Here is a 13,812-nt window from a genome sequence, read left to right as displayed (position 1 = left end):
TTCTTACTCCGATCTGCAGAGCTTCCTGCTGCGAGGAAATCATGTCACAGGATTAATTAATTAATGTCACAATGCAGTCTGAGAGAAACGCTGCCCGGTCTGCAAAGTTGTTAAAAGCCACCTGGCATCTGCCTGACTAAATGCTTGCAAAGCAAAAGGTTGAGAAGATCCTGTGATAAACTGTTTCAGCTTTTGTGAAGAAGCAATGCATGTGAAGGTATTTTCAGTTCTTCTTGTAAATGCCCAAGGAACTGACCCAGTTGACAGTGTGAGGAAGTCCTTATGAACTTCTTCTGAAGTGGTATGAGGAAGATCTTTGGGAAACTGGCAATTACAGCATAATATAAACCCAACCTTTATTAAATTCACAGCATCAATCCAACCAAAACCAACAAAGGGTGCAAAGGTTCAATTCGAGGAAACTGGTTTAGGCTGAATTTACCCTAGGCAAACTGAGCTGTCGCCTACATGTGTCAATACTTTAAATACAGAAATATTCAGAAACTGCATCAGTTAGCTGATAAGTTAAGGCATAAGGAAATATGGAAATTTGTATTATGCTGTTATTGCAAGAACTGTCTTTCCTAAGTTCATTTTCATTAACACATTTTAACAGTGAATATGGTTACCTTTTCTCTCTTATAACAAAATAAATATATAAAACTACAGGGGACCGTGCAGAGTTTACATAACTGTTTTACAGAACAGAAGTCACACTTGATCAGTAATACTGACCATGTCACATAGTTATTAAATGACATCCTAACACATGAATTTTACTGCATCTGGTCACACTCCTATCACTTCAATCTGACCACAATTTCCAAATGATACACCTGATACTTCACAGTGGTAAACCAACTTAACGTTTAGCAGTCATGTGGTCAGCTGAGAACTGCTCGATGGGGCAACAAAGCAAAAAAAAAAAAAAAAACCTTAATATAAAGACTTGTAAACAGGCATCAGTGTAAAACAGAAAGCTCAAGACTGTGGATACAAAGAGAAAAATATGTTGAAGAATTTTGTTACCGAAATGGACATACTCAACAGTATGAGTACAAGCTTCCATTTGCCACTTACATTCTGCACTATACCAACAACCACACCATCAAAAATTAGAGGGGGACAATAGCATCCATACAACGTAGGCACCAGAAACTGTACTGCGTGCTTGTTCATGTTAGTGAAAGGAGTAAAAAAAAAAAAAAATGAAAGACTTCTGCATTTTCACTGGCTCAGTAAAAAGTGTCCCACCCCAAGACAGGCTGGCCACATCCAACACTGCCCTGGCCCACCCGCCGGCACTGAGGCCACAACACGTTTACCGCTAAGGGCTGGGGGAAGCTACAATGGGAAGCAGTCATGACTTTATCTTCAACTGAATTACTTGAACTGAATTCCAATAAAAAGTTTACATGCATTTTGGAAGTGTGCTGAACAGATTCTGAAGCAAACTTCAAATGTGAGTTCATGGCCCGATTTGAAGTTCTAAGTATCTCGGCATGAGAACGGTGACTCAGTGGCAGACTGTGTGCCCGACAGAAAAACTAAGTGCCGAAGATCGACCGAGAAAGTCGACAGACTCTGATTCAGATATGAAAAGGCCCACAGTACTTGAATAACTATCATGCACCTGATTGAAAATTCATACTTTTTCGCGTTAGTGAACTACTGAGTCGTGCATGGTTTGATTGTTTTTCAGCAACTTCAGATGCAGCGGTTACTGCGCACGGCCGCAGGTGTAAAAGCTCCCGGACCTGCGATTGTGGATACTCGCATCGGGAGCCTGCTGCTGCAGTATCATCCCAAAGCCATCCTCTATCTCATGCTTTTGCTTGACCGGGTCTGAGTCAGCAGCAGGCTTGCGTAGACACCTGCCCATCGCCTTCAGCTCACAGGCAGTGCTCCATACGAGAGCAGGCCTGCATGCACGCCGATAACATCAGCAGCGCATGTTCAGAGAGAGACGAAGACCTGTAGCGTACGGCGTCTCCCGGGGAGACCGCAGACATCGCCTTCTGGTATCGCTAAGCAGGAGGCTGTGGCGTATTCATAACAAGGTCTTTCCAGCGCTGGGGCTAAGGAGACGGAACAATGGGGGTGTTAGACCACAACTGAATCTTCATACCTGAGCATGTCACAGATGCATGTGCATCAGACTGTGAGAAAACTTTAGTTTTGTTTCAGTCTGTGTAGGTTAGAAGGTTCGGTTGTGAGGTTACCCTCTCTGCCTGAACCTGTTAGTGATCTGGTGGTTCAGAATGCTGTTGTCTGCAAAAAAGGGAGGATTCGACACGTCGCGCTCCTGTTCGTCACCACACACGTTTGTTACTTCATTTAGCAGACAGCTTTCTCCAAAGCTACTTCCAATGAACCCTATGTTATCAGCCCACACACCTCATTCACCAAGGTGCCTTACACTGCTAGATACACTACTTGCACTGGGTCACTCATCCATACATCAGTGGAACACACTCTCTCCGTCACTCACACACTATGGGGGAACCTGAACAGCACGTCTTTGGATTGTGGAAGGAAACCAGAGCACCCAGAGGAAACCCACGCAGACACGGAGAGAACATGAAAACTCCACACAGACTGAGCGGGGATCGAACCCATGTCTTCTCGCACCACTCAGGCGCTGTAAGACTGCAGCACCACTCACTGTGGCACACACGCACGGGTTCAATGGGTCCTGTGCCACAAGGACATGCTGTTGACCAACATGGTTTGGCATGTTGCTGGGAGTATTCTAACCATGCAGGGGGGTGACACAATGGATGAGACCCCTTTACACTCTATCCCATTCACACCTGAATCTGCATTGTCTCACATAGGACCTGGTGAAAGGAAGAAAACCCTTCTCAATGGACTATTCCCCCAACTGAGCAGCTGGAATTGCTGCAAAGGACAAACACAAGAGGGATGGGAAGAGACAAAGTCTTCTTCAGCCTAATCATGTAGGGGGAAAGGCTAGATGATGCTCAGGGAGAGTCAGGGCACCATGGAATGTAGACAAGAGATCAAGCGGTGAGATGAAAATATCTAATGGATGTTAAGGGGAGGACTTCTCTGCGGTTTTTCCAGTGCTGCAAACCACCACAGAAAAGCTCTGCTCCTGGGACAAGGGTGCTTTGATGAGCCAAAGGCGAGGCATTTCAAAGCAGGCATTAGCGGAGCGGAATGTGGAGAGCGTGGACGGCATGCGAGGCATCCAGCTGCTGTAGAGGATTCCATGCGCCACCGCATCAAGGGACTGGCCGCGCCCGGGCTCTCTGCAAACCCGCATTTCCCGGGCGACGGCCCGGCTCCCGAGTCCAGCTCTAGTAGCGGGCAGGGCGCCGGAGGTGAGCTCAGGAGGGCAGTTTTCAGCAGTTCAAACCGTTGTGTCATCGTATCATGTGTCGAGGAGTCCGGCCCGGCAAAATAACACGCATACTGCGAGAGCCCACATGAAAGGCAGCAATGCAAAATATGCCCCCCTGGCCTCTCGCAGCACAGCAGCTGTGTTTACGTTGCGTTCCTCTCCAACAAATTTGACAGTTTATGCTGCTGAAAGATCTAGTTATGCAGCCTGAGCTGCTAAGCATACATGGGACATTGCATGCTTTTCAGAGCTCTTAAAGCTAATAGCCTAAATGAAGGATGGAGCTTTTTGCCCAGGGCTGTCAGTCTGGGACCTGCTAGCAGGCCTCCTGTTTAGGTATCTTTGGCATCCTGTCTTGTGAACGGGAATTTGTGACTTCTTCCGTGATTTGCATCTCGGTTTCAGGGTCACGAGCGGACCTCTACGACGCTTTTCGCCTTTGCACAAATGCTTCCTGCTCCTATACGCGTTAGCTACTTGCACCGCGCGCATTTACTGCAGTGTACGTAGCGCAGGGGTTGTTGCTTATTGCAGCAACAGCGGTGAACTTACAACACAAGAACGAATTAGACAGCATGAAATGTAAAAAAAAAAAAAAAACAAACTCAGTACTGGAAGTTCTGTTCCCGCCAATGATGTGATGATGAAGAGGCAGAAATGCGAGCGCACACACACACACACACACACCGGCTGAAACCGCTTGTCCCATACGGGGTCGCAGGGAGCCGGAGCCTAACCCGGCAGCACAGGGCATAGGGCTAAGGGGGGAGGGGACACACCCAGGATGGGACGCCAGTCCATCGCAGGGCACCCCAAACGGGACTCAAACCCCAGACCCACCAGAGAGCAAGACCCGGTCAAACCCACTGCGCCACCGCACCCCCCGAGGCAGAAACGGTGCTTTTCTAATAAACACACTGTTGGCACACACTGTATGTTGCAATGGAAAACACCAGAAGTTACTCGATCCGAAGGGGGATCTTCTGATGAATTTCGATGGTGCAGATCTTCACGCAACGTATGTCAAAGGCTGCAGCATTTTCTTTACAAACTCCCGTATTTTTGGATTTTAGGATATTGTATAACTTCACGTACGAAGAATAAAAGCAAGTCGTCATTGCCTGATCGCTGAATGAAAGTTTTTCGGCTTTATAGAAAAGAAGTAACGTTGCAGGTAGTACTAGGATTAGTTAACTGTACAATTAGCCTTATTAGACACAGGTTTCTGTTGGCCCAAGCTGATACTCTCCTGGAGAATCTGAACACCATCTCCCGCAGGCAAAAACTGTACACTGCAGTCCCAAACAAAGAATGTTTTTTTTTTTTTTTTTATAAAAATACTGTTCTACTAAGTTTATATAAGCGACATCTGAAAACAAGAAAACGAAGAAACGCAGCCAGGGCAGGCAATGTGATCGGCTCTGACCTATTTCGGAAAGGAAGAAGTAGGCCACGGGAGACGGCAGGGAGTCCGGCACCTAGGCAGGCAGAGCCAGCAGGTGGCCAGGTGTTCTTCCATAGGTCAGGGGGCCAGTGGGCCAGTGGGGTAATTACGTGTTCCTGCAAAGGGCCGGGTTACCACCTTGCTGAGACTGAATGGATGAATCGCCCCGTCTTTCAAAAGAGAAGGTATTTTGGAAACCGCTTACGTTTTTAACGGACGCGGCCCGTTTACGAAACAGGAAAAGGCTTTTGCCTTATTTATAAGAAAGAGGCCAATTCATAATGCTTTCAAGTAGTCCACGTGCACACCAGTTATGCATGTGGGTTTTGAAAAATTGTTAGAAGACCACTTTCCTCATGAGAACAATGGAGCGAAGGGGTTTCCAGCAGAGATGTAAATTATCTACAGTTCCACACAAAATACAAGATATTAACTGCTTAGTCTATTAAAACACTGTAATCTTTGTTTTACACACAGTGGACTAGACGTTACCAACAGCACAGATACATCTACATTTTTACTTAGCAGATGCTTTTCTCCAAAGCGACTTCCAATGAACTCTATGTAGTGTTATCAGCCCACACACCTTATTCACCATGGTGACTTACACTGCTAGATACACTACTTACGCTGGGTAACTCATCCATAGTCCAGTGAAACACATTTTCTTTCTGTCACTCACACACACACACACATTATGGGTGTCTGTAGCATCACTCATCCACCTGAACACCATGTCTTTGGACTGCGGGAGGAATCAGGAGCACCCAGAGCAAAGTGGGGACAACATGCAAATTACACACATACTGAGCAGGGATTGTACCCACGTGCTCTTGTACCACCCAGGAGCTGTGCCACTGTGCTGACAGAGTGTCAGTCAAAACTTTGAGCACACCTGGGGAAATTAGACAATACTTGCATGGGAGAAACAGGACAGGGGAGTGAAAGGAAAGAAGTCCACAAGTGTTTGACATCTCTGGGAACTGCTGCAGAAGAGTTGGAAAGACTTGGGCTCATTTCCTGATTAAACATGTCAACCAAATGCCTCCTGATCAAAAACTGGTTTCCCAAATGCATACCCACACTTTTATTCTTTTAGCTGACGCTTTTCTCCAAAGCAACTCACAGTGTTAAGGGCACAATTATTACATCTTTACAATCATTTACCCATTTATACACCTGGGTAATTTTACTGGAGCAATTTAGGGTGAATACCTTGCTCAAGGGTACTATAGCCAGAGGTGGGGATCAAACCTGTGACCTTTGGGCCCCAAGGCAGTAGCTCTAACCACTATGCTACCAACTGTCGCTTTTCATTGAGACTATCTCCATGGTGATTTCAGAAAATAAATTCAGCATAATGTTGGCTCTCCATTTTGTTTATTTGCAATTTCCTTAAAAAAAGTACCAGCAACCTTTGACTGCAGTTGTTTGTGATGAGACCCATGGCGAGTTTCCCAGTTTCACCAAGTTCATTGTTCATAGCCCCCCCCCAGTATGTGTGGGGCTGGCTGGAGTCCCACCACAGGATGATGTAAGGTAAGGGCAATGAAAAGAGTGTGCCCTGGGTGCAGCAAGTGAAAAGAAATACTCTTTCACACACTGGGACAATCTGGCTGTAACCTGAAAGAACAAGACTAACATGGATACATTCAGGTATCGGAGAAATACGAACGATCGCTGTGTCTGTGCACTACAATGCTCAGCGTTCAGTTTTGCGCAGATTTTACACTGTTTGTCGTATTTCTGTTCCGGATCCGCGCGCACACACACAGTGTTGTTCAGTTTAGCTCTGTTTAACCCCTTCACTTTTCAGCGGTCAAACCTCTGAGTGCACACAAACACAAACCCCCCATTTTCCCCCAGTTTCTCTCGCTACTTTAAAAGAGTTTTGCTTTGCCATTCCGAATAACCGATGAGATCTGCAGCGTCGCCAGTTCCTGCTCTCGGTGACCTCCATTTTTCAGTGTCGGAGCTCCCCAAATGGGTAAAGGGTCTCAGGAGAGTCAATCCAAGTGCTCAGAGGGCTCATTTCCTGAGCAGCCACCGACAACGGTCACGACCAAAGGTCCCCAACCCCCACTTTCCCCACTGCTTCAGCCAACCTGCTGCTGGAGAAGGACTCGTGACTGGCGTCGGCACGCTGGTGTCCGACTGACAGAGATATGGGCAAAGGCCCTGAACAACATGCTGGGATGATCTCCCTCGTGCGCGAGCGCATTGGCCTAAGAGCAGGGCCACAACCACGGTCACAGGTTAGACATGGGACTCATGACCAAAAGATCACAGGTCAGATTCAGGGCTGGAAAATGAAATGTTGCTTTCTGTTGTGCAAAGCAGTAGCGACAGCTGTACGTTTATATGGGCCAGCAGCAAAACTAAAATGCAGAGTAAACACCGAAATCTGACTGCCTTGCAGTATTCTGCATCGCGGACCAGACAGCTGCGGGTTTGCATCCTGGATGGGACAGCACCTTGATCGGTATAAACAGCGCATCGTGCTAAAGAGGGGGGGAAAAAAAAAATCTGACTTAAACCGGGTTATGGAGTATAGAGTGCAGAAGCTATAAGTTTCACAACTCGGCCTAAATTAATTGATAAGTAAATGAAGAACGGCGATAAATGACACCAGGCCTCTTGTGTGAAAGTGCAATTAGCGGAGCTCCTGTAACAAACCTTGCATTGCGCCTCTTTCCGTCTCTCTGTCCTCCAGCCACCTGGAAGTGAGCGCACTCTGTCCTTGCCTCAGAGGGGAATGAAACAAAAGGAAGCTGTCCCCCCCACCACTTCTTCAATGACGAAACCCCAAACAGGTGTCACGCCCCCTTACAGGAGGGGAAGTGGCATAACTGGGCCCACAATCCAACCAGGAACTGTCCTCCATGTTCTCCACAATTCCTCTTTGTTTCCAAATCTGTTCACGGGACTCCCAGCACCTCACAAAGTTGGTTGGAGCTGGCAAAACTATCGTGGCCCCCACCCTCCTGAACCCAGACTGCTTTCGTTCCCTGATAGGGCACATCTTTTACGCCTGCTCCCCCCACCCGAATCTGGCTATTGTAGATAAGCTCACTTTAAGTGCAACAATTGGTGCCCCTAATGCATCCCCGCTCCATGCTAGAGCTTAATGGACAATAAGGGCCGAGAGGCCTCAAGAGATGGGCAGGAATGGGCAGCGAGGACTTGGGTTCCGCATGGATACCGTGATTTCCCCAAAACAAATTTTCTTTGCAGACATTACATCTTCTTTTTCTTGCTTTGGTTCAGAAGCCTGCAGGGTCGCACAGGGGCTCAAGTAGACGCATACGGCCCAAAAGAAACAGAACGAGAAGTGCCGTGTTACACAAAAAAAAAAAATACACAAATAAATCTTTCGAGATCACAAGGACATCGCTTTGGTGGAGATACAGCGGGAAATCTGACACGACACCGCGGTTCACAGACTTTTCTGCGGTCAACCGCTAATTAACCACAAGAATAGGCGGCAGCCTGACAGATCCTTTCCGCTGAGGGCTCCCTTCACAGACGCCACCAGAGAGATGCAAGCATTTCAAACGCCATCTGCACTTAAGACCTCTTTGACCAGCCACGCTGTCTAAGGTGTCGGAGCGCCGTCGGATTTCATCAAACAAGACGAGAGCATATGGAAGCCCCCGTCGATCAGCTGCTCTCCCTTCGCCTTGTCCGAGCTCGCTTTTCTACGCAGCTGAGAGGCTTAGAAGAACCCGGAGCTGCTGAAGTTCAAAGGAGCCGACAGTGCAAGACGTGTGAGGTATAAAGCGCTCGGGCTCCACATATGCCTGACTCATGCTAACCAAACACAGTTTAAATGCATGGCTTTGCAGGACATTAAAATGGTAAACCAACAAGGCCACTGTGCATAATGGGCTTTGGGTTAGTGTACATAAAGAAGATCGGGGGGGGGGGGGGGGGGGGGGGGGGGGTGACACACGTCAGCCGCTTGCAGCGCACATGTTCAACACCTGCACAGTTTCGGTGTGGCCAAGCAAACAGGGTGATGGCAGTCTGGAGCGCAAGCGGCTGGGGCCGGGGCCTGCTCCGCAAAGGGTCATTTCCATGACGGTGCCGTTGCTGGTATTTACAGAGTGCGTATTCTTCTGCCATCTGTGCAGGCCAACTGGGGGGGAGGGGAGGCGCTAGGGGGCTCTATTAGTCCACGCTTTGCACACCTGTCGAACGGGAGAAAGAGCCATTGTCGGACACCTGCAAGACCGGCTCGGCAGCGGTTAAGACTCACTCCCGTGCCCACGGAGCAATTACGGGGGATGAGCGCACAATGGACACCCAGGGGCGTGTAATTTATTGGTGACGGAGAACGCAATCGGGCACCTGCTCTCTGGAGCGTGAGGCCTTTGTCCCGCAACGCGTCAGTGTCCCGCAAACCGAAGAAGCCTTGACCACAGTAACTGAGGAAACTGTAGAAACCTGCAATGTTTTGCTTTGCGAGCAGGAAGGAAAGGGGTAGAACAACTACAACCGTACACAGGTGACATGGACGCAAACATGTTGCGACTTGTTTAGTGCTGGCGAAAGCATGAGTTTTGCGCGAGTGCTGACTGCACAGCTGCTGTACAGGAGCGACACCTTGTGGCGGAACTGCACGAGGCATGTAGACCGCCGTTAAACTCGTTCAAGGTAAAACCGCGGTAAATTCCTTCGGCAGCACCGAAGTTGGGTTACATTTGAGGCATTGAGTCTGGGGTTTTAAAAATAGGCACGATATCTCGTAAATGTACATTTCATCTCATATTACTTTGCTCAGAAAAACAATGTGGCATGTGGACAGTTACATACATACCTGGGAAACGCGTAGTTACTTAATAAAACATTTACAAGTTCAAAAATGTCCACACACCAGGCGTTTGTGATTAAAAACAGCACGTCTTAGTTTTATGCAGAAGCAGCTCCATAAAATTACCGCTTGCTGTCACTTAAGGAAATCAATTTCACACAGAAACAACAACTTGTTCCTGAACTTTGGTATTGTTGGGAACGAAGCTGATGGCCTCGCAGTATTTTTAAATACCTTCGAAATGAGACAGTAGCTTGTATCTGAGGCGCTAACTCACTATAAACACCACCGTTTTCACATCAGCATCATCTAGCCACCGGCACATTCCGCCGTGGTGTGGTAAGAAGCGCTACTGGGCATCTTTTCTACCAGTTGCCCTCAGGAAACACAATGGATCTTCCTCCTGACGTGGCCCCATCGCCCCAGACACAACTTAAGCCAGGACAGCTTTTCAGGCGTTAATTCCAGTTAATGATATACCCTACCTGCTAACTTATATTTAACTTAGATATAGATTTTAGTTAAATAATCTAAGTATGAAGTTTAAAACAAATCACTTTATATGTCTTCTAATATTACTTAACTTATGACACATTGCAAAAGGTTCACTTCTGGAATGCAGGCCCAAGAAGTGGGAAATGTCACTTCTGTAACGGGCAAAACCTTACTATCCTGTTACGAAAGCACCGGTGGTGGTTGCAGAATTAACATTTCTGAAACTGCATAGGCAAAAAGAAGCATTTTCTCCTCCCCACCTAATTTATATTTGCATTGATCAGACAGTTGCGTTTCCTTACCAAAGTTCGCTAAATCAATCATATTTTTATTCATTTCTCTGCATTCCTTATTTTGACTGGTATCTAATAAATGCCTGAGGGAGCTACAAAGTCCTACAGTATCCTCTAATGAAAGTCATATTTTTCCTCTTGGCCCTGTGAATTTATACCGTTCATCTTCCCTTCCCAGTACCCTTTACAACACAACTGGCCTTGACAACAAATTAAAAAAGCTGTTCTTCTTGCAGGTTAGATTAATAGAATATTCATAGAATACTGCAGTAAAAGCAAATATTGTGCTCTACATATACTTTGCAAAATGTTTATTCTTCCTTCGACATACACAAAAGTCCAAAAACAGTTGAACAGTTAAGATGTGGATGTAAACAAGAGCACTGGTTCTGTTGGTCCAACAATTAAAACTGGCTTTCTGTGTTTCGACAAACCGACCTCGAGCCAAAGTGGCACAGCCGCACAGGATTTACATCTCTCGCAATGCATGTCACTAAAGATGTATGTCTAAAGGACGGCACTGACACAGCCACGTGAGATGCTGTGTGAATATTTTTGTCCCCATTTGCTTCTGGGACACACCGAGCAAGCCTACTGAACTGTAACTGACTGTATTAATTCCATAAATCCTGCACACACTAATTTCCTTTCAAAATTTAAGCCAAGCCTGTGTTCTGCTCCTCAGCAATCAAGGTTATTTGGCTATTTATACACCAGTGTTTTCCTGGTTCTATTTAAAGCAACATGTGCTTGTTCTTCTCAGTGAATACACAAATACACTCCAGATAACACCACCTGTTTGTCCTGCAGGTGAAACTGCAGGTAACTGCACAGTCATCACTGTGCTGGTACCATCTGTGTGCTAATACCACAACTACTGGAGAGGTCTTTCAACACCTGCATGCCCCTTTGACTGCCATTATGACTTTCATTCCACAAAGCACATGCTTTTTCCAGAAGCAGCCATCAGTTCCCAAACATTTGGGTACAAAATGAGAGAGGGACTCAGCTCTCTAAATACATTAAGCTGAAGGTATTCATTGTGGCTAATGGGCTGGCTCCGTCAAAGTGGTATGAAGAAAACATAGATTACCATGAAAGTATTCTCAGAAAAACTGTGCTTTAAGAAAACCAGAAATTCTGAAAACACAACTGCTGTCAGTTTTGTGAAGATTCCTCCCGGTAGTGTTAATTCTTGATGGACTCTACTGTCACGATTGAGCTCTGCAGTGTTCACTCACGAAAGGTTGAGATCTGCTGACCTGACTTTCTGAGAGGGACCAGATTCATAGGTAGGTCAGTCATTACTGGACTAACACTGTCACCCAAGGCCATGAGAAGGGCTACGCATATTTTCTGAACTGCAAAAACTGAGATATAAATGGTCACAAGCTCATTATCATCATGCAGACTATAATCAGTTCTCAGCTGTATTCTCAGTTAACGCTTATTTTTTCCAAATTATGTCTTTCATCCAATAAACAGCTAAATCAAGGCTAATTAATTAATTTACAAAATTTATCAGTTACAAAAACCAGGGTACCCAATAGGTCTCCACCACATGCCTATGAAGCACTTGAACGGCCAAAATCATAGACTGCAATGTGACATAGTCGCCACAAGATGGCAGCAGAAGTATGAAATACCACCCTTTCGGGCTCCATGAGCAGGCAGTCAGGTAACATAAAGTGGTATGTTGATATTTTACATCTTCTAATAACTTGGAAGAAAGACCTTGGCTGTCGTATGTTTCTAAAAACAGCCTTGCCTTTAAAGGAAAAATTAATTTGCAGATGTTTATATAAAACAATCAATCTTAAGAAACAACTAACTTCACAGAAATATAATTGAGCCATGTGTTTTTTTTATTCAAAATATGATCAAGTTTAAAATTAATGTAATATTCCAATGAAAAAAATTTTTTTTTTTCATTCATTTACATTCGCATCTTTCACGTGAAATGCAAAAATAAATGACTGAGTTTGCTCAAGCCACAGAAGTGCACTTACCTCCAGTCTAGTCCTCAGTGAACCACGGAGGAGAAGAGCACAATACCTGGTCGACCTGAAAAGAAAGAAATGTAGTGAAATATTCAGAATTTACAAAATTCGTTAACATTATAATACACACACACACATTTTCTGAACCGCTTGTCCCATACGGGGCCACAGGGAAGCGGAGCCTACCCGGCAACACAGGGCGTAAGGCCAGAGGGGGAGGGGACACACCCAGGATGGGATGCCAGTCCGCTGCAAGGCACCCAAAGCGGGACTCGAACCCCAGACCCACCAGAGAGGAGGACCCAGTCCAACCCGCTGCGCCACCGCGCCCCCCATTATTATATAAACAGTATAAAAGGGAAAAGACATGTCATGTGCCAATTCAGAATATAACTACTATATGGAAAACCTTTAAACCTTTTAATTTTTTAAAGGCAACAACACATGTTAATCATTTGTGACTTGGTCCTGAATGCTATGAGCAGCATTACAGTCAGTCCTGTATGATATATATACGTATGTGATATATGACATACAGTACGTACTGTACTTCCTTTACAATTCTGCTACACACCAGCAGGGGGCGGAAAAGGGTGAAACATCATCACAGTGAGGGGGGGAAAAAAAAAGAAAAAAAAAAAAAAAAGGCCCAGCCCATGAAAAAGGCCATGTTCAAGCAATGGAAATATACTGAGCATTGTGAGGTTGGCACAGTCCCTTTTCTTGAGATTCCATGTGGCTTTTTTAAAAGTACAGTCCCCCATTGCCTTCCAATACAAGCCAACCCTCTCCACATTCCTGCAAAACCAGTCAGCCCAGTTAGCCACACACAAGTCTAGACACAACATGAGTTTGCTCAACTGACAGGCTCTGACCAAGACGGGATTGAATGACACCTTCGCAGTGACCCAGAAAACAGGGTAGGACCGTGGGCATCCCTGTCAACCACACGAGGTCTACCCACAGTCTGTCGGGTCCCTGATCGAAAACCACAGCGGTCGATGACGCGATCAATACAGTATGCCCTGTCACCGGGAGAACTAAGCATGTCCAAATATTTACTCACAAAAGGGTTAAACTAAAAACCTCTGGTGGTCTGCATTCTCAATCGACAGGGGTTGGTCAACCATATGGAGATAAAAGAATGTAAAAAACCAAAAACGGCCCAAGAAAACATCACATCCTAAACCACACGGTCAATGAAAAATGCTTTGTATAAGAGGTAGGAGTCTGGCTTTTGGTGTAATTCTTGGGGGCCACATCCCAGCTGTGAAAGACAACGTGTTTATGGAGAGACCACAGATTTCTCAGAGGGCACATGTAGGGAACTCCAGCACACCTACCATTTTATGAGCATACCATGGTAACTCATACCAGGAATGTTGTGATTAGCCAGTGAT

At 46.0% G+C, this 13,812-nt stretch overlaps 1 protein-coding gene across 2 annotated transcripts in view; it reads right to left on the bottom strand.

The window, feature by feature from the left end:
* The window catches only part of gng12b (guanine nucleotide binding protein (G protein), gamma 12b), a 50,056-nt gene that overhangs the window by 19,436 nt on the left and 16,808 nt on the right, over positions 1-13,812 (bottom strand). For both annotated transcript variants that reach the window (XM_018734802.2, XM_018734803.2), the window contains exon 2: positions 12,422-12,476. The gene's annotated coding sequence lies outside the window, so the exon portion shown is untranslated. The remainder of the gene's footprint in view (positions 1-12,421; positions 12,477-13,812) is intronic.

This window comes from Scleropages formosus, chromosome 3 (genome assembly GCF_900964775.1).
Source record: "Scleropages formosus chromosome 3, fSclFor1.1, whole genome shotgun sequence".
Taxonomy (NCBI): Eukaryota; Metazoa; Chordata; class Actinopteri; order Osteoglossiformes; family Osteoglossidae; genus Scleropages; species Scleropages formosus.
The sequence above is the reverse complement of the archived record's forward strand: the minus strand, read 5'-3'. Positions and strand labels throughout refer to the sequence as shown.